Source organism: Bidens hawaiensis, unplaced genomic scaffold (assembly GCF_021521415.1).
Source record: "Bidens hawaiensis isolate Kalapana, Puna unplaced genomic scaffold, B.hawaiensis_p1.1 tig00002273_1, whole genome shotgun sequence".
NCBI classification, from domain to species: domain Eukaryota; kingdom Viridiplantae; phylum Streptophyta; class Magnoliopsida; order Asterales; family Asteraceae; genus Bidens; species Bidens hawaiensis.
In genome coordinates, this window is record NW_027491121.1 from 1,041,275 (window position 1) to 1,067,500 (window position 26,226).

The following is a 26,226-nucleotide window of genomic DNA, read 5'->3' on the forward strand; positions in this document are numbered from 1 at the left end:
GATAGAAGATAAGATGAGATGGTCATACCATTTGTGGTATTTATAGCCGAAGGTAGGTTTCCAAGGAGGTGTGGCCGGCTGCAACAGTATTCCTGTTCCACCAACAGTAGCCTACGCACGTGCATGTTGGTAGTTGGTGGGTAGGCAGCGGCTGATAGCGACCAGGCCTGCTGTATACTATTCCTTTTCCACCAACTGCCGGCTGCGCACGTGGTATGACAAGAGTTGGTGAGTAGGCAGCGGCTAATAGTGACATACAGTATAGGAGCATGCTGGTCGCCATACTGTTGTCCATAAGCTGTCGTATCTTTAGTCAGATCTTTTTCCCATACCTCGTCAGGTACAGTACAGAAGATCTTCCCGTATCGTACGGACTGGCTTATTTGGGCAGGAGTATTCCCCCTCCCGCCCTTGTGCGGGATTGTTCCCGGCTTCGCTCATTCCTTCAGGTGACACTGAATGATTGAGAGCTAAGTGCCTTGTGCGTGTAGCCTTGCTGCGAGGGTGGCCTTCCCTAATGGCTTGTATCCGAGGCTGCGGGGACAGGCGGAGTCCTTCACCATTGGGAGGCATTTCCTGCGGGAACAGCTTGCGTACTGCGCGTGAGGACGTCACGTCTCTGAGCATGGTTGGTCCTGCGGATCCAGTTGGTTTCTGCGCAGACGTCCCTGTTTAAGGTGAGTCTTGCGGGTCCAACTGGGCTCTGCTGGGACCTACCTCTTCAAGTCCCTCCAGTCCAATGTTCTTCTCATGCGTGTTTAATAAAGTGAGGTGAACTTTTGGACTTAAGCAAAGGGTTTTGAAAAGGGGTTTTTTAAGGTTTTCCATGGGGATTCTTCCCGCGGAAGTCCTTGTCACTTGCAGAAATTCCCGAGTTTCCTGCTTGGTCTTTGGGTATGATGCAGGTATGTCTGTAACCTCCTCGCAAGTCAGGAGCGTTGAGTCCCACTTGTGTGGATTCTCCATGAGGTTTTGGTAGTTTTGAACATAGTGATCAATTATGTTAAAACCACCAATTCCATCCTGGAGCTTCAAACAACGTAGTTCTCGACGTTCCCGCCATACGGGGATGTTATTTCCGTTTTCGCAAGCATTGCCCAGAAGATCCTTCTTGGTTTCAATTCCCAGCGGAGTGCTAGGTACGTGAAGGATTTTGCCTTAACACTGTACCAGCGCTCGTCTTACGGTTACTTTACTTCCAAGGTATTCCTGGGGTCAATTCCCTGCGGGTGCTAGGTATGTGAAGGGTTTTGCCTTTACACTGTATCCGCACCCGTCTTATAGTTACTTGGTTGCCGAGGAATATTTGGCTTCAATTCCCTGCGGGTGCTAGGTATGTGAAGGGTCTTGCCTTTACACTGTACCCGCATCCGTCTTACGGTTACTTGTTCGCCAAGGTTTACTTGGCTTCAATTCCCTGCGGGTGCTAGGTATGTGAAGGGTTTTGCCTTAACACTGTACCCGCATCCGTCTTACGGTTACTTGTTCGCCAAGGTTTACTTGGCTTCAATTCCCTGCGGGTGCTAGGTATGTGAAGGGTTTTGCCTTTACACTATACCCGCATCCGTCTTACGGTTACTTGTTCGCCAAGGTAAGGGGTATTTTCCTGCTTACTTTTTAACATTTTTAAATTTTGAATTTTGAAATTCGAAAGGTTGGTGGAAAGATAGGAACAGTCCAAACCTCTGAAACGTCGTGCGACGGTTTCTTCTGACTGTGTCAGGACGTGCAGGAAGTTATGGTGACGTGACAGTACATGGTCATTCCAGACGCTTTTACAGGCGCGTGGGCGAGATTTTTCGGGCGCGTGGCCGCGAAATTAATGGTGCGCGTCCTGTCAATAGCTGTTGCCAGCTTGCTTTTTGCCACGTGTCATAGTTTCATTGCACCTTCGATTTCCCTCTCCTCCGCATTAAATTCATCGCATTAATTGCGATTAGTATATAAAGGGGGAGAGGGCTCTTTGTAATCCACACTTTCACCCTTCTCTTCTTCTTCCTAGCGATTTCCGGCAAATACTCACCTTTTCCGGCAAGCATTTTCCCGAAATCGTTTTCTTCTTTCTGCAAGATGTCTTCTCGTGATCTCGAGTCTACAGCCGATGACAAGAGTACTGCTGGCGAGTGCCAGTGTGCTCTGCCCGGCGATCTGTACCGGTATGTTGTCAGGAAGTTCATGCTCGATCCTCTCGAGCCTGAGTTTCCTGAACCCCATCAGACCGTGTACGATGCCCCCAGAGGCAAGATCGGGGTTTATGCAGCATTCTTTGTCTATGGGAATCTTAGGTTCCCATTGACAAAGTTTGTTTACCGTGTCTTTGAGAGGCACGGTGTTCATTTGACCGAGCTGCACCCTATGGCGGTCGCCAAGATTCGCCACTTTGAGTGGGTGTGCCGGATTTTGGGCATCGAGCCCCATGTTGACCGCCTGATGACCTTCTACACTTGGAGGTGCATCCAGGGGTGGTATACCCTGACAACCCGTATCAAGGGTTTGAAGATTTGCGCGACCGAGCGCAGTCTTCGCGCGTGGAAGCGGGAGTTCTTCTTTATCTCCGCTCGCGCCATTCCCCTTGCCATGAAGTTTAAGAATGGGCAAGCTCTCCCAAGCCTTCACGCCTCCAACTACCAGGAGGCGGAATGGTTTTCAAGGGTATCTCGGATCCAATCTCCGGTTTACCGGTTTGCGGAGTCCGGGATGGTCATGTTGGGGATGAGCCGGGTCTGGAAGGCGGCGGACGCGCAGAAGGTTCCGATCGTCCTCAAATACGGTTCGAACTCTGTTCCTTACGGTATGCTTTCTTTCCTTTTGTTGATTTTAAATTTCTTCTAACTTTTTCTCTGTTTATTTCAGAGGGGAACGACCTGAAGTCGCTCCTTAACCCGCGGGAGGCTGACGGTCCCGTACGGATGGGTACTCGCGCTCTTGACGAGAACGAGTTGCCCATCCTCGAACAAACTGCGGATCGGTTCGTGGAGGTCTATCCGCTAGGCCATGAGATCCTTAGCGCCAGGCGGCCAGGTAAGGCGCTCTTCAACCCTCGACCCCTCAATGTTGAAACCTCTGCTGGAATTCCTCTAATCGTCTGTTCTGATGAGGAATCCGCAGATGGTCCTCCGTTGGTGCGGAAGAAGAAGGCTGCCGGCGGGAAGGGAAAGGAGAAGGTGGCCTCCACTGCCGATCCGGTGCCTCTGTCTGACTCGGAGACTGAGAGCGAGGAGGTGGCGGGGAATCCCGGTGGTGATAAGACCACGACTCCGGAGGTTGCGACTGTCACCTCCGGAGAGCCCAAGAAGACGACGGTGACCGGCGCAAAGAGGCCGGCTCCATCGGGTTCATCCCCGCCCGTTCGTACTTTCAGGCTCAAGAAAACCCGTAAGTACAAACTTCCTTCAGCTTTTATCTTCATAGCTTTATCCTTTTTAACACTTTTCTTCTTTACGCAGGCGTGGATGTTGACGCATTCCAGGGTGGAGCGCAGAGGAGTACCTCTCCGCCGATGACGGTAGGCTTGGTCAGCCTACCTGAGGCGTCGACCCAGGCGCCTGCGCCTGCTCCCGCTGGTTCAGTTGCTCACTCCTTTGAGCCGACTGTTCTAGCCGAGATGACGTCACCGCCGGCCGTGAGTGCGATTTTTACAGCATCCTTCACCGAGCCGGCGGTTACCATTGCTGCGGAATCTGCGGCAGCGACCGCGGCGGCGACCACGGCGGCTGCTACTATGCCCCCGCCATCGGCAACGACGGCCGGACCATCAGGTACGCGTGGGGGTTCTCGCCAATCTTTGCTACCTTCCCATCTGCCTGACCTTTTGGATGGGTTTCCTTTGGGTTCAGGTGATGGGTTCGGCGGCTATCGGCCTGTTATAGACCCTACAGGTGCGTAGGGTTCCTTTGGCCCTTTTTCACTTATATATTTTTTATCATCTTTTCCTAACTGCTTTTTGTTTTCTGCAGTGTCGGATTCCAATGAAGTGTATGTTCCGCGATGGAACATACGCCGAGGAACAACCCTTCGTACCCCTGTGGAGTGCGTGGAATGGGCTCGTCACGCTGCTCCCATTGGTGCGTTGGGGGAAGCCATGGCTAGCTACCAGGAGGGTAGGCTAAGCCATGAGCTTCGGGTTCTCCTCGCCCGGATGCAGCCGCGCGTCGAGCTGCTTTGTCGTGAAAACGACAAGTTAAAAGCAGCTCGCGCTAAAGAAGTAGCTCAGGCGCGGGCTATCCGGAAGGAGAACCAAAAACTCTCCGCAGCGGCTGCGGAGAAGGAGAAGGCCTTCAAGGCCCTTGAGGTTGAAGTTCAGGCTCGACTCGAGGCCCGTTCCAAGGCTGCCCAAGCTGTTAATGAACAGCTTCGGCTGGCTAAGGAAACTGCGAGGAACGCAACCGAGAGGGCCACCAAGGCTGAAGCTGTTGCTGAGCCTCTACGCGTGGAGAATGAAGAGCTTAAAGCAAAATTAGAGGCTCTCCAGCAGGCTCATGATGCCTTGGCAATGGAGGATGCTAAGAAGCTTCAAGAAATCCTGGACCAGAGGGGGGTGCTTGACCATAACGAGCGTAAGCTAAAGGGCGTCGAAGAGGCTGCGGCTAAAGAGGTGTTGCTTGCCAACCTCAACAAGAGTGAAGCCGAACGCGCCCGTAACGAAGCTCAAGCTGCCTTCCAAGAAGCTCTGGCTGCCAAGGAATGGCTTCTTCGAGAAGCGTTGTCTCAGGTATGTTTTCATGTCTTTACGCTTTTCTTTGATAATAGAAAAGGTTTGACACTTGTATATTTTCTTATGTAGGTTGTGCATCGGGTCTTCTCAGAGACATCTTACGACGATGCTATGAGCGCAGCCCTCAACGCTTCTCACGAGGATGGGGAAAAGGCAGGCTTTCTGCTTGGTCTAGGGTTTGTTGAGAAAGGCATCCCGCCTTCCAACTTCCCTTTATTCGATGTAGATACCGAAGCTGTATACGACCAAGCAGTAAATCAATACGCCGCCTTCCCGCATCCAGTGGTGGAGAAGGTGAATGAAGTTGCTGCTGCTGATGACGGGCTAGCTATCCTCAAAGCTTTCCTTGAACTGCCACGCTCTACTGATGGGGCTGGTCCAAGTGGAAGTGGCCCTGAAGCCTGATCCTGAAGATCCCTTCCCGCTGCTAGGATAGATATAGTATAGATTTACTCTTGTAGGCGGGTAGTTACCCGGCCATTTTTGTAACTAATATTTATGAAATATAAATCTTTTGTGCGGGTAAGACCGTTTCTTTTATTGGATTCCTTGCTCTATAAACGTTATATGACTTGCATACTTTAGTTTAAATTAGCAATTTTCCAAGTGTTTAGAATAAGTTAACCTTTGAACGTGGTAGATAATAGGTGTGAAGTTTTGCTTCCTCCTTAGTGATTGTGCGGGTAGGACCGTCACTTGCACTTAGTAGGATGACCAAACTTTACCCATATCTGACCTGCGTGTAGGTTTTCCTCATCTTTTGAGGATAAGTTAACCTTTGAACGTGGTTGATATTAGGTGTGAAGTTTTGCTTCCTCTTTCGTGATTGTGCGGGTAGAACCGTCACTTGCACTTAGTAGGATGGCTAAACTTTACCCATATCTGACCTGCGTGTAGGTTTTCCTCATCTTTTGAGGATAAGTTAACCTTTGAACGTGGTTGATATTATGTGTGAAGTTTTGCTTCCTCTTTCGTGATTGTGCGGGTAGAACCGTCACTTGCACTTAGTAGGATGGCTAAACTTTACCCATATCTGACCTGCGTGTAGGTTTCCTCATCCTTTGAGGATAAGTTAACCTTTGAATGTGGTTGATATTAGGTGTGAAGTTTTGCTTCCTCTTTCGTGATTGTGCGGGTAGAACCGTCACTTGCACTTAGTAGGATGGCTAAACTTTACCCATATCTGACCTGCGTGTAGGTTTTCCTCATCCTTTTAAGAATTTTGTTTTGAACCGTTCGACGCGCGGTTGTCAATAGGTTAGTGTTCAGTTTCCTTTCATGATTCATGCGGATAGACCGGCACTTTCATTTGATGGGATAACTGAACTTTTCCCCTTCAACTGACCTGCGTGAAGGTTTGCCGTTTTTTGGGTTTATGCGGGTTTTGCCGCCTTCCCCAACCAACGTCTTTTTACGTAATTATGCGGTGAAAACCGGCATATTAGTGTTGAATAAATTAACCTTTCGACGCGCGGTTGTCAATAGGTTAGTGTTCAGTTCCCTTTTTCATGATTCATGCGGATAGACCGACACTTTTATTTAATGGGATAACTGAACTTTTCCCCTTCAACTGACCTGCGTGAAGGTTTGTCGTTTTTTGGGTTTATGCGGGTTTTGCCGCCTTCCCCATGCAACGACTTTTCACGTAATTATGCGGTGAAAACCGGCATATTAGTGTTAGTTCATAAAAATGTAAATGTAAAATCATCAGCGTCAATGTTTTAAGGAGAATCATTTCCATTAGAAGTGGTTCTTGGCCTTTTCTTTACAAATTTGGAATTGATTTACATGCAAACTGTGTAAATGAGCTCCCTTCCATGTTGTTAGGATGGGAGTGCCATCGAGCCGATACGCACCTGGTTCGGGATCTCGTTCTTTACGCAGCGTGTAGTCTCCACCTTGAAGCTGGAATTTTATTCGTGTTTCCCCCAGCTGGGGTTCTACACGCATCAGCCTGCTCAGCGTTCATTGCGCCACGAGGTGCGCAAGCGTCCCATCTCTGACGAATGCTTCGACCATGTCCTTCACGTCTATGCATTCTTCGGTGGTGTGGCATTTTGTCCTGTGAAAGTCACAGTACTTACTCCGATCAGCATTGTGACGATGTCGGATTATTTGAGGCTTTGGCCATGGGAGCTCCTCGGTGGCGAATATCTCGGTGACGCTTTTGGTGAGCGGCGTCCATCTGGGGTTCTTGGACTGTATGTTATCCCTTTTGCCCTATGGCGAGGGTTCGCGTCGGAGTCGGATTCCTCCGAGTCATCCTCCAAGTATTCGAATTCGTCGGCCTGTTGTACGGAACGCAAGCGTTCGTCCAACTCAGCCTGGAATTCCTTTTGTCGTGCCTCCGCCCATGCCTTAACTTCATCGAGAGTTTGGCGGGGGAGTCTTCGTTTCTCAAACTGGGTATCGGTGGATCCCAGTAGGCGATCATTTACTGCACTTGCCCCAGCTTGAGTAACTGGGGTAGTGTTCGTAAAATTTACTTCACTTGCCCCGGCTTGGGTAACCGGGGTAGTGTTTGTAAAAACTGTGTTGCCGGTATTCCCCCCAGTAACTGGGGTTGTGGTTACAGGAATTTCTCTAACCATCTTTGTAGAAGTTTGAAAAAACTGGAGAAAAATGTAGTTCTAGCTTTATGCACGGATGACGCCAATGAAGAAACACTAACCAGACCTAAAAATGTTGTTTCCGCTTAGCGCAAAACAGCGGGATCAACCCGACATGTTTACTCAATTTGAAATGTTATTGAACCGCCCACGTTACTCAACAAACAAGATGAAATGGCTAGTTTTCTAACTATCTACGTTAGGAAATTATGAAATGTACAATAAACAAAGAAACCACGCTCTATCGCAAAAGTTTGTCCAATTACACACAGAGTGAAAGTGCAAGACACTATGTCATGGTCGGGTCCTATAGTCGTGTCACCTGTCATTTTTGTTTAACATCTAACTTAACATTTACTTACAATGCACTTGCAATGAACTTAACCCACAACCTCACATTTTTAACTATTCTTGTCTCTTACACCAATGAAACACAATACACTTCTTTCATTTTTCACTGTAATTAGTACCACTGCCTACATATACAATTTGTTTGCCATATAATTCATTTTTCATTTCTAACCGTTCCACAGCCGAAGTCTAAAGTTTTGGTAGTTATTTATGGACCATTAATTACTATATATGACACGATGAATATCATGGTAGTGTAGTACACCACGCAGATTGTCAACTTTAACAGAACTTTATTACTAAAACTCCATGAAATCTTCCTCTTATCTGTCATCAACTTGGTCAGTAATCCAGTCAAATGTTGGTATTTATACAACATTACCTCAAGATGTTTATATGACAAAGGTATGGGAATTAGTTCTTTTGTACCACGTTAGACTACGTGATCGTTAACTTTTGACTTATCAAGTTTTAAGTTATGTATTATTATATAATTAATTATATTTATACTATACTGAAAACGTAAATAGTTTATTAAGATAAATAATTAAGTTGTTAACGTAAACTGTTATATTTATTAACATGTGGTACTGATATAAAATGTTATCAATATTTGTGTGGATAAACGAGTGAACGAAATTACAAGTGTATGGATAATAAATGAATGGCTAAATGAATTCTAAGTGTATCGAGAATTAGTGAAGGAAATTTTAAGTGTATTGGATAATAATTCTGTGGATGGTACCCATTTAATTGCTGAAAGAACTATAAACAGCAGCTGAGATCCTTTTTCTTTCCATACACTTACAATTTCAATTCATTAGCAAATATCCTTGTTATACAGAGTTTCCATTTTAACAATTAACGATGGCTGAAATCATTGCTGCTGGACTCCTGAAAGCCGTTTCTGAGAAGCTGGCCTCTGTAGCCTTAAACGCGTTTGTTCGGTCCCAGGGAATTCATTCAGAGTTCAAGAAACTAGAGTGGACAATAATCCAGATCCAGTCTCTGCTTAATGATGCTTCTCAGAAGGAAATAAATGAAGAAGCTGTTAAGCAGTGGCTCAACGGTCTCCAACATCTGGCCTACGACATTGATGACGTACTTGATGAATTGGCAACCGACGCTGTGCATCGTGAGTACGTCCAGCAATCTGGATCCATCACCAGCAAGGTAAGAAGGCTTGTACCAACCTCTTTCATAAATTTATCACTAAGTCGGGGGGTGCATCACAAGTTAGACGATATTACCACCAAATTAGAAGATCTGGAAAAGAAAAAGGTGGGTCTAGGTTTGGTTATAAGAGATGAAAAGTCGAAAAGAATCTATCAAACCTCTTTGGTAGATACATCTAGTATTGTTGGGCGGAAAAAGGAAAAGAAAGAATTGCTCATGAAGCTACTTGAGGACGGGTCATGTGATAAGAACTTTAGCATTGTGCCCATAGTTGGTATGGTTGGGTTGGGAAAAACCACTCTGGCTAGACTTTTGTATGATGATGAGGAAGTTAAAAAGCACTTCGAACTCAAGGCATGGGTTTGTGTATCTGACCCGTTTGACATATTAAATATAAGCAAAGTTATCTTACAATCTGTGAATGGGGAAAACAGGGAATTCACAGATTTGAATCTCCTTCAAGTGGCCCTTAGAAATCAACTTAAAGAGAAAAGATTTTTAATAGTATTAGATGATGTCTGGAGTGAAAGTTACGAGGAGTGGGAGACCCAAGTGAGCTCATTTCATGAGAGTGCTCCCGGAAGTAAAATTATAATGACAACTCGGAAGATGCAACTACTCCAAATGCTAGGTTTCGATCATCTAAGCAATCTCCAGACTCTCTCAAATGACGATGCCGTGTCTTTATTTGCTCAACATGCTTTGGGTGCAAATAACTTTGATTCGCACCCAGTCCTCAGATCACACGGTGAAGGCATCGTGAAAAGATGTGATGGCTTGCCTTTGGCTTTAAGAGTACTTGGAAGGTTATTGAGAACAAAAACTGAAGACGAGTGGAAGGAGCTGTTGAATAGTGAGATTTGGAGGTTAGGTAAAAAAGATGAGATTGTCCCAGCTCTTAGACTAAGTTACCATGATCTTTCTGCATCTTTGAAGCAATTGTTTGCATATTGTTCCTTGTTCCCTAAGGACTACGTGTTTAAAAAAGACAATTTAATTTTACTTTGGATGGCAGAAGGTTTTCTGAACCAAGCATCTTCAAACAAGCCAACGGAACGCTTAGGTCTTGAATATTTTGAGGAGTTGTTGTCGAGGTCATTGTTTCAACATGCGCCCAATGACAAATCATCGTTCATGACGCATGACTTGCTAAATGACTTGGCCATATCCGTTTATGGAGAATTCTTTATAAGGTTAGACGATGGAATGGTGAAGGATGTTCAGAAGGAAGAATTGGAAAAGTGCCGCCATGTCATTTGTTCGTGAGGAATATGTAGCATATTCAAAGTTGAAGGCATTCGGAAGTACTAAAAGTTTGAGAACATTCTAAGCCACGTCTATGTCCGATGAACTGGAATATTACTGGCAAGAGTTCTACTTATCTAATAAGATTCTGGTTGCCTTACTTCCTGAATTACCATTGTTAAGGGTTCTATGTTTAAACATTTTTTCCATAAGCGAGTTACCTGAGACCATTGGCAATTTGAAGCATTTACGGTATCTTAATTTATCTCAAACCCATATCACCCATTTACCAGAAAATGTTGGAAATATCCACAATTTACAAACATTACTCATTTTTGGATGCAAATTCTTAAGTAAGTTGCCCAACAACTTTTCAACGCTAAAAAACTTGCGGCATTTGGACATGAGGAATACCCCGCTTTTGAATAAGATGCCCTTAGGAATTGGCAGGTTGAAAAGCTTACAAACTCTCTCCAAGATTATTATCGGAGGAGATAGTGGCCTTGCAATTACTGGCTTAAAGACTTCACAAATCTTCACGGGAAGACTCACATAAAGGGGCTGGACAAAGTGGAAAGGGCAATGCATGCACATGAGGCAAACTTATCCCAAAAGAGGTTTAGCGAGTTAGAGCTAGAATGGAGTGATGTGTTTGATGATTCTAGAAAGGAATCTCTTGAAAAGGAGGTCCTCAGTGTGTTGAAGCCTCATAATGATAGTTTGATAAAGCTTGGAATAGTGTCATATGGGGGTATAGAATTTCCTAATTGGGTTGGGGATCCGTCGTTTCTTCAGTTGATTAGTGTGTCAATACGTGGCTGTAAAAACTGCTCATCTTTACCACCGCTTGGGCGGTTACCATCTCTAAAGGAGTTGTTTATTGAAGACATGGATGAGGTGAAAGCTATGGGTTCAGAGTTAACTGGGACTGGTCTTGCGTTCTCTTCACTTGAAACTCTTAAAATACAAAACATGAAGAGGTTGGAAGCATGGTCAAACAATATTGGGGTTGGGTCGTTTCCATGCCTTAAACGGCTTGTTATTAGAAACTGTCCAGAGCTGGTTCAAGTGTCAGTGGAAGTACTACCTTCGTTGATTGATCTAGAAATATTTGAGAGTGATAGTGGTGTGTTGAGAAGGCTGGTTGAAGCAGCTCCATCAGTCAAGATGTTGGATATAGGATCCATTTTAGGGCTTAATGATGAGGTGTGGAATGGCGTTATGGGGTACCTTGGGGAAGTTAAAACATTACTCATTCGCAAGTGTAATGAAATAAGAAACTTAGAAGTAAGGAACTGCAAGAAGTTGGTGAGATTAGGAGAGGAGGAGGATAATTGTGATAGCAACCTCATATCAACTCTTAGGACGTTAGAAATACAAGAATGTGAGAGTATGGAGTATTGTCGGTGTCCAAATAGCATCGAGGACTTGAACATCTCACAGTGTACTTCCATTACGTCTGTTTCATTCCCAAAAGGAGGGCAGAAGCTCAAGTATCTTTTCGTTTATTTTTGTGAAAAACTGTTAGAAAAGGAGTTAGGAGGAGATGACACTAGTGTGCTTATCAACAACAAAAGCATGCCAATGCTTCAAGATGCAAAGTTAATTTATTGGCGAGATCTGACAACCATCAATGAATTGAGTCAGTTCATTCACCTCACCTCCCTGGTGATAACAGATTGTTATAATTTAGAGTCGTTTCCTGACCACGAATTGCCCAATCTCACCTCGTTAACAGAACTGCAAATACACAGTTGCCAACGTATAGATGCTTCCTTTCCTCGTGGATTATGGCCTCCCAAAATGCATACCCTTAAAATAGGTCGGTTGAAGAAGCCCATCTTAGAGTGGGGCCCACAGAATTTCCCAAGCTCACTTGTCAACCTAATGTTACGGGGTGGACCGTTTAAAGAAGATAGTGTGAGGAGGTGTAGTCAGTTGTCATATCTTATTCCTTCATCTCTTACTTCTTTTCAGATATCTGGATTTTATAAATTGAAAGCAGTATCAGTGGGACTCCAACACCTCACTTCCCTCCAACATCTCGGTTTATGGAATTGCCCAAAGATGAAGGATCTACCAGAAACTCTGCTGCCTTCACTTTTGATTTAAGAATCAATAATTGTCAAAATCTGGAAGGAAGGTGCAGTAGAAGAGGCTCATATTGGTCCCACATCTCTCATTTCCCCAGCATCAAAATAAATAAATGACCCACCCAACAAACTATTGTAAGTATTATTTCAATCAAGTGCAAAAATTAGTACGAGTCGTTAAATTGTCACTCTTTATACGATTTTATATATCTGCGAAATTGTTGTGAGTAGAAATTTTATAGTCTTTTCATCTATGCATTTGAAATTTTAGTTTTCTGTTGACTTGAACTAATGTCAGCAGAATTCCGCTGTCTTTAACTTGATCTGATTTATTTTGTATTCAATACCAGTTTGTTAATCCAAATTTAAATCATCATGGTCTGCAGTTTGATAAATTCAAATCCCTTAGTCACTAAACTTATTTTGAGATAAATGATGGTTAGAGTACTAAGCCCATTTGTCATAATATAGGCCTGCAGAATTTCATAATTTCATACCTTGCGACCATTTTATTCATTGATGGTGGTTACAAGTCATCATCACCCAACCGCAAAAATAAGATCTCAAAAGGAATTAGTCTGGGAAACGGTACTTCATTTAAAAATGTTCTTGTGATATATTAATGTAAGTATAGGAAACGGTACTTCTTTTAAAAGTTACAAGTTCAAGTATGAAAATGGAACCCTTTGGGCTTCTAGTGTTGTCCTCAACCAGTTGATCTATAAAGTACATTATTGATGCAATGAGCCACCACTTTTTTATAGGGTTAAGAGCTTGAACTTGAAGATGAAAATGGAAGAATGTGGAAAAGATGAAGATAATAATATTAGATTTAATTAATAATTTAATTTAAAAAAGTGCGGTCCACCTGAAACCTAATTAAAAATAGTCGGAGTAGATGGAATATTCAAAGACTCAGTCGGTCGAGACGGAATACCAAAAATCCTATCGGTCGAGATGATATTAAACTTTTAAAACTTACCAGATAAGAAACATGAGAATATGAACTTCGAAGACGAAATTCGTTCAAAATGCGTCTTGGAAGACGAAATTCATAAAGCTATTTTCTCAATAAAAATATAATTTGAATGGACCAAATAAGAAACATAAAAAAACCGTCTGAAGAGATTGCTTTTTACAAAATGATTTAAATTATAAATATGGACGAAAACCCCAAGATTTTTAAAAATCTTGTTGGAAATGTCAGAAAATTTACAAGTGTCATGTTTTAATTGGTTGTAAAATCTCGTTGGTTATAATACTAATGTGTCGGCTCAGTACAATTTTCATGGGTTATTTAGGGAATCTGGTTTCTTTTTGGATTATTTTTTCTCTCTCTCCTCTTTTGGGTTATTTTGAGAATTTTCCTTTAATTTTTCATTTTAAACCGTTCCACAGTTCAAGTCTAAAGATTTTGTAGTTATTCATGGACCATTAGTTACTATATAAGAGACCATGAATTTCATAGTAGTGTAGTACACCACGCGGATTGTCAACTTTTACACAACTTCGTTACTACTTTAAGCTCCACGAAATCGGCCTAGCTCTTATATGCCATCCACCTTGTCATTATTTCAGTCAAATGTTAGCGTATACATATATAACGTTACCTCAAGATGTTTATATGACAAAGGTGTGTGAATTACTTCTTTAGTACCATACTAAATTACGTTACCTTTATATTTTGACTTTATCAAGTTTTAAGTTATGTAATATGCAAAATATAATAATATTTTATAAAACTTTAAATCATGTATTATTTATATAGAATTTATCATATTTATTGATACTATCCTGAAAACGTAAATAGTTTATTAAGATAAATAATTCAGGTGTGAGTATCAACATAAACTGTAATATTTATTTAAATGTGGTACTGTAATAAAAAAAAGTTATCAATATTTATCTGGATATATATTGGAAAAACGAGCGAATGAAATTATATGTGTATAGATAATAAGTGAATGGCTAAATGACATTATAAGTTGGATAATAATTCTGTGGATGGTACCGAAATATTAGCTGAAGGACCTATAAACAGCAGTTGACATCCCTTCTTTCTTTTCATACACTTACAATTTCAATTCACTCACAAATATACTAGAGTTCCATACACTTAACAATGGCTGAAATCATCGTCTCCGCACTCCTGAATCCCATTTTTGAGAAGCTGGCCTCTGAAGCCTCGAAGACATATGTTCAGTCCCAAGGAATTCATTCAGAGCTCAAGAAATGGGAGACGAAACTGATCCAGATCCAATCTTATCTAAATAATGCTTCCCAGAAGGAAATAAATGATGAAGCTGTTAAACAGTGGCTCAAAGATCTCCAACATCTGGCTTTACGACATTGATGACGTACTTGATGACTTAGCAGCTGAAGCTATGCGCTGTGAGTTCGACCAGCAATCTAGAGCCATCGCCAGAAAGGTAAGAAGGCTCATCCCAACTTCTTTCACAAATTTATCACTAAGTCTGAGGGTGCGCCAGAAGTTAGATGATAATACCAACAAATTAGAAGATCTAGAAAAGAGAAGGGTCGGTCTTGGTTTAATCGTAAGAGATGACAAGCCAAAAAGAATTTATCAAACCTCTTTGGTAGATGCATCTGGTATTGTTGGGCGGCGAAAGGAAAAGAAGGATTTGCTCGTGAAGTTATTAGGGGATGAGCCTGCATGCAATCAGAACTTTAGCATCGTGCCCATAGTTGGTATGGGCGGGTTAGGGAAAACCACTCTAGCTAAACTTTTGTATAATGACGAGGAAGTTAAGAAGCACTTCCAAGTCATGGCTTGGGTGTGTGTACCTGATCATGAGTTTGATATCTTTAATATAAGCAAAGCTATCATAGGGAATGGAGAAAACAAGGATTTAGACAGATTTGAATCTTCTTCAAGTAGCTCTTAGAAATCAACTAAGGGAGAAAAGATTTTTGATTGTACTAGATGATGTTTGGAGTGAAAGTTATGAGGAGTGGGAGACCCTAGTGAGCCCATTTCATGAGTGTGCTCCCGGAAGTAAAATTATAATGACGACTCGGAAGATGCAACTACTCCAAAAGCTAGGTTATGATCATCATAGCGATCTCCACACTTTGGCACATGACGATGCTGTGTCTTTATTTGCTCAACATGTGTTGGGTGAAAATAACTTTGATTCACACCCAATCCTCAAACCACATGGTGAAGACATCGTAAAAAAATGTGATGGGTTGCTTTTAGCTTTAAGAGTACTTGGAAGGTTATTAAGGACAAAGAACGACGAAGAAGAGTGGAAAGAGCTGTTGAATAGTGAGATTTGGAGGTTAGGGAAAAAAGATGAGATAATACCAGCTCTTAGGCTTTAGCTACCATGACCTTTCTGCATGTTTGAAACAGCTGTTTGCATACTGCTCCTTGTTTCCCAAGGACCATATGTTTGATAAAGATGATTTGGTTTTACTTTGGATGGCCGAAGGTTTTTTGAATCAATCATCTTCAACCAAGTCAATGGAACGTTTAGGTCTTGAATGTTTTGAGGAATTGTTGTCAAGGACATTCTTTCAACATGCACCTAATGACAAATCGTTGTTTGTGATGCATGACTTGCTAAATGATCTGGCCACACTTGTTGCTAGAGAATTCTTTTTAAGGTTAGACGATGTAATGGTGATGGATGTTAGGAAGAAAGCTTTGGAAAAGTGCCGTCAAATGTCGTTTGTTCGTGAGAAATATGCAGCGTACTCGAAGTTCAAGCCATTCAAGCGTGCTCAAAGTTTAAGAACATTCTTAGTTGTATCCATTAAACAGACACGTAGCTGGGAAGAGTTCTACCTATCTGAAAAGATTCTGGTTGACTTATTTCCCGAACTACCATTGTTAAGGGTTCTGTCTTTGAGTGGTTATAAGATAAGTGAAGTACCAGAGACCATTGGCAGTTTGAAGCACCTGCGGTATCTTAACTTATCTCGAATCTTAATCACCCATTTACCAGAAAATGTCAGCAATCTCTACAATTTACAGACACTAATGCTTTTTGGATGTAACAAATTATGTAAATTGCCCAACTTTTCAAAGCTTAAAAACTTGCGGCATCTAGACATTAGCGACACTATGCTTTTGAATAAGATGCCCTTAGGGATTGGTGAGTTGAAAAGCTTACATACTCTCTCCAAGATCATTATTGGAGGTAATAATGGCCTTGCAATTTTTGATCTTAAAGACTTAACAAATCTTCATGGGAAGACTCACATCAAGGGGCTGGAAAAAGTGGAAGCGGCAATGCACGCACATGAGGCGAACTTATGGCAAAAGAGGTTTAGTGAGTTAGAGCTAGAATGGAGTAAAGTGTTTGATGATTCTCGAAAGGAGTCTCTTGAAAAGGAGGTACTGACTGCGTTGAAGCCTCATAGTGACAGTTTGATAAAGCTTGGAATAGTGTCATATGGTGGTATAGAGTTTCCAAATTGGGTTGGAGATCCGTCGTTTCTTCATTTGATCAGTGTGTCTATACGTAGCTGTAAAAAGTGTACGTCATTACCACCACTTGGGCAGTTGCAGTCACTTAAGGAGTTGTTTATTGAAGACATGGATGAGGTGAAAGCTATGGGTTCAAGGTTAACAGGTACTGGTCTTGCATTCCCCTCACTTGAAATTCTTGAAATAAAAAACATGAAGAGGTTGGAAGCATGGTCAACTAGTATAGGGGCTGCGTCGTTTCCATGCCTTGAAAAGGTTGTTATCAGAGTCAATTGAAGAACTACCTTCATTGAAAGATCTTGAAATAGGAGAATGTGATAGTGGTGTGTTGAGAAGGCTGGTTCAAGCAGCTCCATCAGTCAGGGAGTTGGAAATAGACTCCATTTCAGGGCTTAATGATGTGGTGTGGAATGGTGTTATGGAGTATCTTAGGGAAGTTGAAACAATAATGATTTGTAAGTGTAATGAAATAAGATACTTGGAAGTAAGGAACTTCCAGAAGTTGGTGAGATTAGGAGAGAGAGAGGAGGGAGAAACTTCATAACAACTCTTAGGAGCTTAGAGATTGAAAGATGTGAAAGTTTGGAGCATTGTAGGTGTCCAAATAACATTGAGTTCTTGGATATCTCCTTTTGTTCTTCCATGACATCTGTTTCATTCCCAACAAAATTAGGGCAGAAGCTCAAGCATCTTCGCATTAGTCTGTGTGACACTGTTAGAAAAGGAGTTAGGTGGAGATAACAGTATTAGGGTGCTTATCAACAGCCAAAGCATGCCAATACTTCAAAGTGCAGTGTTGTTCAACTGGCCAGGTCTGACAACTATCAATGAATTGAGTCACTTCACTCACCTCACCTACCTGTCAATACACGCTTGTCCAAATTTAGAGTCATTTCCTGACCATGAATTACCAAATCTCACCTTGTTAACATCTCTGAAAATACAAAATTGCCCACGTATGGATGCTTCCTTTCCTCGTGGTTTTTGGCCTCCCAGAATGCATACCCTTGAAATAGGGAGTTTGAAGAAGAAGCCGATCTTAGAGTGGGGCCCACAGAATTTCCCAACCTCACTTGTCAACCTAACATTACGGGGTGGATTGTCAGAAGAAGATGATGGTGTTGGTGTGAGTACGTGTAGTCAATTGTCACATCTTTTTCTTACTTCTCTTGGGATAGTTGAATTTAAGAGACTGAAATCAGTTTCAATGGGACTCCAACACCTCACCTCCCTCCAACATCTCTATTTTATTAACTGCCCAAAGTTGAGGGATCTACCAGACATTCTGCTGCCTTCACTTTTGAGTTTATACATCAATGAATGCCCACATCTAGAGGGAAAGTGCTGTAAAAGAGGCTCCTACTGGTCCCGCATCTCTCATATCCCATGCATCAGAATAAACCCAGAACATCCTTATATTTTTTAAACTACCAGACTGAGTTTGATTGCATTCATCCAACAAACTACTGTAAGTATTATTTTAATCAAGTGCAAAAATTAGTATGAATCGTTAAATTTGTTACTCTTTATACGATTTTATATATTTGCGAAATTGTTGTGAGTAGAAATTTTATTGTCTTTTCATGTATACATTTGAAATTTTAGTTCTGTTGACTTGAACTAATGTCAACAGAATTCCTCTGTCTTTAACTTGATACATTCAATAGCAGTTTGTTAATCCATATTTAAATCATCATGGTCTGCAGTTTGATATACTCAAATCCCTTAGTCACTAAACTTATTTTTAGATAAATGATGGTTAGAGAACTAAGCCCATTTGTCATAATATAGGCCTGTAGAATTTCACAATTTCATACCTTGTGATTATCTTATTCATTGATGGTGGTTATAAGTCATCATCACCCAACCGCACAAATAAAATCTCAAAGGAATTAGTATGGGAAATGGTACTTCATTTAGAAATGTTCTTGTGATATATTAATTTAAGTATAGGAAACGGTGCTTTAAAAGTTACATGTGTGGGTAAAGTTACTCTTTTATAAGGAAAGATATCTTTTTCAGTATTATAACTTTAAAAATGACCTTTGCAATATTAATAGCTACTTACCATAACATATTTAAAATACTAAACACTCTTCAACATGAAAATATGTATCAATGATCCATGTCTTTTATGTATGTTCTTTAGTCGTGTTAAGTGATTTGAGCGCCTGGTCATATATATTTAAGTATCTTCTACAAGCTAATTAAAAAAGAGGTTGGATAATTGCACTACGGATTCGGGCTATAGCAGGTTTGTTTGCTTAGAAATATATTCAGTACAAAATGAAAGTTATGTATGATAGCTGGGCATTGTGTTTGTCAGTACATGGGTGGCTAATACACTCAACTAAGTTCGTCGTCATCGTCATCATCCCACACGCATATATATTATATGCGCCCACCGCCTAAATTTTTTTATTCATAGTATACCCAATGCTCACCACAAGCCCAATGCACATTGTTATGTTTCATCTGTATTTTTAAAAGCATACAGATGGTTATTGTAGTACTCTGTTTTTTCTTTAATAGTAATCAAACAACTTTGATCGAGATTAAATAACAAATAATTTCAGTGAATAGAAATTAAAGAAAAGAAAGATGTGATCGAATGTGTTCGGCTCCAAAATTGGTAAAACACTGATATACCCTCTTTGACACGTTTAAACCCCTACCTATTATTTCTACTAGACAAACTAGGCAATTGTGACCGATATTTGCGACCGAAGAATATGGTCCCAAAATTTGCGACCAATTTGCTACTGAAATTAAAAGAGTTGCGACAATCAAGATCTAGTTGCAAAATAGTTTCAAATTTTGCGACCATCTAATTTCGGTTGCAGGTCATTTAGTTAAAAGTAATCATTTTAAGTAATTATTAGATTTTGCAACCGTTTACCCACCGCATTGTATTTTCAACCGGGAGAAGTAGCAATACCAAGTCTAAAAAATAAAAAAAATTTGGACGGGCTGGTCTAGAAATTTGGGCGACTCTCCGGTTTGTGCATAACAATCGATCTAACACCAGTCGCTCGTGCGTCCTCATTGTCATCAAGCTTTGATTATTTGTTCTCTGAACCTCTAGGGGTTTTGGTTTCATCAATACGGCCGAACACGCTTCCCAATTGCCTTGAATCTTCGCCTTTTGATAATTTCCAGTCAATGCCGAAAGCCTGTACAAACTTCGACACGATAACTCATCCGTCATCTCTCCTTTTGTACGCCCTCGCCAAATCCATTACTCAAGTAATCATTCACTATACATGATGTGAAATTGTCATTGAAAATGAAATTAGTTCGAGACTCGTTTGGCATCACAATAATGCTGGCTCAACATTCTCATACCAGGTCATTATAGTTATAACACATTATGTGCCTTTTTCGAACCTCCGACCTGCCTTAATCGATCCTTCACTCTTCCTTAATTGTTAATTGGGATGCTGTAGGTCCCTTGAACGGATCTAACAACAAACACAACTATTACTTGTTATCTTGGATCAACCTCTACAATAGTTGACGGAAACAACTAGTTAGGACCGAGATCTCGGATCTTGTTTGTTTGTTTATTGCCGTGAAGAGAGAGAGAGAGAGTTTATAAGTAGTAAGGATAAGATTTGCAAAAGGTTCGCTTTGTGTATGAGATACACACACAATATATATTGTGTGTATTCTCATGCACATACATTTCATTATCAAATATCCCATTGTGCTTAAGTACATATGGCCTATGGTCCAAACATACATAAAGAAGTTAAACATAACATACAAAAAATACATATTACAAATACGAAAGACTAACACTAGAAATGGGCTTTACAATCTCCCTCTAGTCTTTGGTATTTGCTTTATTTACTTCCATCACCACTCGCACTCGGACTCGTACTCGAAGACATCGTCTGGATCTTGAAATGGCTGCTTCTCAACAAGTAGTTGGACGAACTTGTTGAACTTTCCGACGATAGTGTCCGAGTTATTTATGAACCATATATTGCTGTCAACTTTTACAAAACTTCATTACTACTTTAAGCTTCACGAAATCGTCCTAGCTCTTATCTGTCATCCACCTTGTCATTCAGTCAAATGCTAGCATTTATATAAGGTTACCTCAAGAAGTGTTTATATGACAAAGGCGTGTGAAATAGTTCTTTTGCACCACGCTAAATTACGTTATCTTTATTTTTCGACTTTATCAAGTTTTAAGTTATGTAATATGCGAAATATAATAATGTTTAATAAAATTTTAAATCATGTATTATTTATATAGAATTTATCATATTTATTAACACTATCCTGAAAATGTAAATAGTTTATTAAGATAAATAATTCAGGTAGTGAGTATCAAAGTTAACTGTAATAGTGATTTAAATGTGGTACTGAAATAAGAAAATTATCACTGGAAATATATTGGAAAAACGAGTGAATGAAATTATAAGTGTATAGATAATAAGTGAATGGCTACATGACATTATAAGTGTGTATCGATAATTAGGGAAGAAAATTATAAGTGTATTGGATAATAATTCTGTGGATGGTACCCAATTATTAGCTGAAGGAACTATACACAGCAGTTGACATCCTTTCTTCTTTCATACACTTACAATTTCAATTCACTCACAAATATTCTTGTTATACAAACAATGGCTGAAATCATTGCCTCTGAACTCCTGAAAACCGTTTTTGAGAAGCTGGCCTCTGAAGCCTTGAAGACATATGTTCGGTCCCAAGGAATTCATGCAGAACTCAAGAAACTAGAGAGGATACTAAGCCGGATCCAGTCTCTGCTTAATGATGCTTCTCAGAAGGAAATAACCGATCAAGCTGTTAAGCAGTGGCTCAATGATCTCCAACATCTGGCATACGACATTGATGAAGTACTTGATGATATAACAACTGAAGCTATGCGTCATGAGTTCGCCCATCAATCTGGATCCATCACCAGCAAGGTAACAAGGCTTGTCCCAACTTGTTGCACAAATTTCAAACTAAGTAACAGGATGCATCACAAGTTAGATGATATTACCACAAAATTTAGGGATCTAGAAAATGAAAAGGTTAATCTAGGTTTGGTTGTAAAAGAAGGAATTTCAAAAAGAATTTACCAGACCTCTTTGGTAGACGCATCTGGTATTGTTGGACGGCAACAGGAAAAGAAGGAATTGCTCGTGAAGCTATTAGGTGATGAGCCATGCAATAAGAACTTTAGCATCGTGCCCATAGTTGGTATGGGCGGGTTAGGGAAGACCACTCTAGCTAGACTTTTGTATGACGATGATGAAGTTAAGAAGCACTTTGAACTCACGGCTTGGGTTTGTGTCTCTGATCGGTTTGAGATCTTTAATATAAGCAAAGTTATCTTACAAAACTTTAAGGGGGAAAACAAGGATATCACAGATTTGAATCTCCTTCAAGTAGCTCTTAGAAATCAACTTAAGGAGAAAAGATTCTTGAGAGTATTAGATGATGTTTGGAGTGAAAGTTATGAGGAGTGGAAGAACCTGGTGAGCCCATTTCATGAGTGTGCTCCCGGAAGTAAAATTATAATGACGACTCGGAAGATGCAACTACTCCAAAAGCTAGGTTATGATCATCATAGCGATCTCCACACTTTGGCACATGACGATGCTGTGTCTTTATTTGCTCAACATGCGCTTGGTGCAAATAACTTTGATTCACATCCAATTCTCAGACCACATGGTGAAGGCATTGTAAGAAAATGCAATGGCTTGCCTTTGGCTTTAGAAGTACTTGGAAGGTTATTGAGGACAAAGACAGAAGAAGAATGGAAGGAGCTTTTGAATAGCGATATTTGGACGTTAGAAGAGAAAGATGAGATCCTCCCAGCTCTTATACTAAGCTACCAGGATCTTTCAGCATGTTTGAAGCAATTATTTTCATACTGCTCCTTGTTCCCCAAGGACTATATGTTTGACAAGGACGATTTGATTTTACTTTGGATGGCAGAAGGTTTTCTAAACCCGTCATCTTCAAACAAGTCAATGGAACACTTAGGTCTTAAATATTTTGAGGAGTTGTTGTCAAGGTCATTTTATCAACATGCACCTAATGACAAATCATTGTTCGTGATGCATGACTTGCTAAATGACTTGGCCACTTTTGTTGCTAAAGAATTCTTTTTAAGGTTAGACAATGGGATGGTGATGGATGTTAGGAAGCAAGGTTCAGAAAAGTATCGTCATATGTCATTTGTTTGTGAGAAATATGTAGCTTACTCGAAGTTCAAGGCATTGGAAAGAGCTAAAAGTTTGAGAACATTCTTAGCAGTGACAATAGTGGAAGATAGTAGGAAAATTTTCTACCTATCTGAAAAGATTCTGGTTGAGTTATTTATAGAACTACCGTTGTTAAGGGTTCTCTCTTTGAGTGATTGTCAGATAAGTGAGGTGCCAGAGACCATTGGCAGTTTGAAGCACTTGCGGTATCTTAATTTATCTCGAAGCTTAATCACGCAATTACCCGAATTTGTCAGCAATCTCTGCAATTTACAGACATTAATCCTTTTTGGATGTAACAAATTAAGTGAATTGCCTAACAGCTTATCAAAGCTTAAAAACTTGCGGCATTTGGACATTGGGAAAACTCCACTTTTGAATAAGATGCCCTTAAGGATTGGCGAGCTGAAAAGCTTACAAACTCTCTCTAAGATTGTTATTGGAGGAGACAACGGCCTTGCAATAACCGACCTTAAAAATCTTAAAAATCTTCGTGGGAAGACTCACATCAAGGGGCTGGAAAAAGTGGAAGTGGCAATGCATGTAAGTGAGGTGAACTTATGGCAAAAGAGGTTTAGCGAGTTTGAACTAGAATAGAGTGACGTGTTTGATGATTCTCGAAAGGAATCTCTTGAAAAGGAGGTCCTCGATGTGTTGAGGCCTCATAATGACAGTTTGATAAAGCTTGGAATAGTGTCATATGGTGGTATAGAGTTTCCAAAATGGGTTGGAGATCCGTCATTTCTTCATTTGATCAGTGTGTCTATACGTAGCTGTAAAAAGTGTACGTCGTTACCACCACTTGGGCAGTTGCAGTCACTTAAGGAGTTGTTTATTGAAGACATGGATGAGGTGAAAGCTATGGGTTCAGAGTTAACATGTACTGGTCTTGCATTCCCCTCACTTGAAATTCTTGAAATACAAAACATGAAGAGGTTGACTGATATTGGGGTTCGGTCGTTTCCATGTCTTCAAAAGCTTGCTATTAGAGATTTTCCAGAGCTGGCTGACATGTCGATTGAAGAACTACCTTCATTGATTCATCTTAAAATAGGAAAATGTGATAGTGGTGTGTTGAGAAGGCTGGTTCAAGCAGCTCCACCAGTCAAGAAGTTGAAAATAGAATCCATTTTAGGGCTAAATGATGTGGTGTGGAATGGTGTTATGGAGTATCTTAGGGAAGTTGAAGAATTAAGCATTTCTAAGTGTAATGAAATAATATACATGGAAGCGAGGAACTATCAGGAGTTGGTGAGATTAGGAGAGACGGAGGAGGATAATTGTGGTAGCAACCTCATATCAACGCTTTGGAGGTTAAAGATAGAAGATTGTGAGAGTATGGAGCATTGTAGGTGTCCATATACCATTGTGATGTTGAACATCATACTTTGTCCTTCCATGACATCTGTTTTATTCCCAAAAGGGCAGCAGCTCAAGTATCTCTTTGTTGATTCATGCGATAAACTGAGTACTAGGCTGCTTATCAACAGCCAAAGCATGCAATGCTTGAACATGCAATGTTATGGAATTGGCCGAATCTGACAACCATCAATGAATTGAGTCACTTCACTCACCTCACCTTACTAACAATTTCTGATTGTCAGAATTTAGAATCATTTCCTGACTATGAATTGCCCAATCTCACCTTGATCTGACAATAGCCAATTGCCCACGTGTAGATGCTTCCTTTCCTCGTGGATTTTGGCCTCCCAGAATGCATACCCTTGATATAGGGGGTTTGAAGAAGCCCATCTTAGAGTGGGGCCCACAGAATTTCCCAACCTCACTTGTCACCCTCGGGTTACGGGGTAGAGAAGAAGATGATGGTGTGAGCAGGAGTAGTCAGTTGTCTCATCTTCTGCCTTCATCTCTTACTCATCTTAAGATATATGGATTTAAGAAACTGCAGTCACTATCAGTGGGACTCCAACACCTTACCTCCCTCCAGCATCTCTCTTTAAATGATTGCCCGAAGGTGAGGGGTCTACCAGACATTCTTCTGCCTCCACTTTTGAGTTTAGAAATTGAAGAATGTCCAAATCTAGAAAGAAGGTGCAGTAGAAGAGGCGGCTCCTATTGGTCCCGCATCTCTCATATCCCATGCATCCAAATAATCACAAGCCCTTCTTAAGCTACTGGATTTATTTTGCTTGCATTCACCCAACAAACTACTGTAAGTTTTATTTTAATCAAGTGCAAAAATTAGTACCGAGTCGTTAAATTTGTCACTCTTTATACGATTTGTCTATATTTGTGAAATTGTTGTCAATAGAAATGATATAGGAACATCCAATCCATTAAGTCGGCCGGGCCCAAATGTTTATTTATAAAATGTTGTTTGGTCTTTTGTTTAGTTAGTTTTTATGATATTTGATTAAAGAATTGTAAGCGTGAAGCTTGTCAACCGAATATTTCGGTTTAGGTTATTTTGTTTATGATCAATTGTTTTGAGCCATTTGAGTAAAGCCATGGATTCGGTATGCATGTGAAGACAAGGGTTTTGGTTGTTCAAATAGTTCTTTATGCATGTGAAGACAAGGGTTTTCTTGTTCGAAGAGTCGCCAACCAAGATATAAACATAAACATTGGTAGTTCACATGCTTGTGGAGAAGATCGACGCCCTCACGGATTCGCCACTCGAGGCAGCGATGAAGTCTATCCCGACCCATGGGATTACAAGATCAAATGACTCAAGCGACAAATCCAAGATCTATAGTTGGAACAAGAGATTAAACAACTCCGACAAAGGATACAACACCTAGAGTTGCAACAAGAGAATGACCCTTGCAATAATAATAGCTAAATAGCATTATATTTAAAACACTAAACGCTCTTCAACATGGAAATAGGTAACAATGATCCATATCTTTTATATATGTTCTTCAGGTGTGTTAAGTGATTCAACACATTTTCCCATCTTAGGAATAATAGATATATAAATAAGTACTTAATAACTTTTGGGTCAAATGGGTCGGGTCGGGTTAACTCATGAATATGCATGTCATGTTTGGGTTCACGTGCATGTCTGACATGATTTTCAGATTTGGGTGAGGTTGGGTTCGTGTCCGGTTGAACACGTCAACCCGCTGGAACGACGCATTTAACACCCCTAGTTACACACGGGTTTCATTCAATCGTGTTTCAAAACCAGTGTGTCTAATTTTGTTAGGTTTTAGATGATAACAAATGACAAATTGAAATTGTGGAGCACAGAGTGGTGGTGAACTAGAAAGGGCCGAGTGTCTTAGTGGCCTGTTTTATCAGCACCTCCCTAGTGGTGTCGACGTCGGTGTATGGACCATTCATAACTATTAATAAAAAATTATACAACCACCCCGGCCCAATATAACAG

The 26,226-nt window shown here is 40.9% G+C and overlaps 4 pseudogenes across 1 annotated transcript in view; all 4 read left to right on the top strand.

Moving 5' to 3' along the window:
• The window catches only part of LOC143614254 (putative disease resistance RPP13-like protein 1), an 86,223-nt pseudogene extending 68,933 nt beyond the window's left edge, over positions 1-17,290 (top strand). The window contains exon 2 of the transcript XR_013150263.1: positions 17,174-17,290. The product of XR_013150263.1 is annotated as a putative disease resistance RPP13-like protein 1 (transcript). The remainder of the gene's footprint in view (positions 1-17,173) is intronic.
• Positions 8,447-12,292, top strand: LOC143614234 (putative disease resistance RPP13-like protein 1; annotated as a pseudogene).
• LOC143614246 (putative disease resistance protein RGA3) lies at positions 14,201-18,240 on the top strand (annotated as a pseudogene).
• Positions 18,241-21,281: 3,041 nt separating this feature from the next.
• On the top strand, positions 21,282-25,320 carry LOC143614278 (putative disease resistance RPP13-like protein 1; annotated as a pseudogene).
• The last annotated feature ends 906 nt before the right edge of the window (positions 25,321-26,226 follow it).